Source organism: Sinocyclocheilus anshuiensis, unplaced genomic scaffold, assembly GCF_001515605.1.
Source record: "Sinocyclocheilus anshuiensis isolate Anshui unplaced genomic scaffold, SAMN03320099.WGS_v1.1 scaffold1854, whole genome shotgun sequence".
Taxonomy (NCBI): domain Eukaryota; kingdom Metazoa; phylum Chordata; class Actinopteri; order Cypriniformes; family Cyprinidae; genus Sinocyclocheilus; species Sinocyclocheilus anshuiensis.
The window spans coordinates 40,721-41,253 of NW_015546040.1; positions in this window are offsets into that span (position 1 = coordinate 40,721).

The following is a 533-nucleotide window of genomic DNA, read 5'->3' on the forward strand; positions in this document are numbered from 1 at the left end:
AGTGACCTCACATTGTGACCACAGTATGAGCACACAGTGAGTGTGCAGTGACCTCACATTGTGACCACAGTATGAGCATACAGTGAGTGTGCAGTGACCTCACATTGGGAGCATAGTATGAGCACACAGTGAGTGCGCTGTGTGGTTACACTTTTAGCTCACTGTGACACACACATTGTGACCACACCATGAGAATCGTGTGAGCTCATGGTGACATCATTGTGAGATCAAATTGTTGACTGGGTTGTATTTCTATTTACATAAAGGGAAATACAATGAACATTCAAAATGCACGATGTGGAGGCAAAGAACCTTTAATTAAAATCCTTTAATGCACGGCTAGTCGTTGATTATCCTGCTTATTCCATGGTCATTTGCCAAGTTATAGATTTATGAATAAAAATCGCGGGGAAGCGTTGACAACAAGTTTAGGTGTGTGTGCAGCGATCTCTCTCTCTCTCTTTCACTCTCTCTCTCTCTCTGTGTGTGTGTGTGTGTGTGTGTGTGTGTGCGCGCACGCTGTGTGTTGTTTA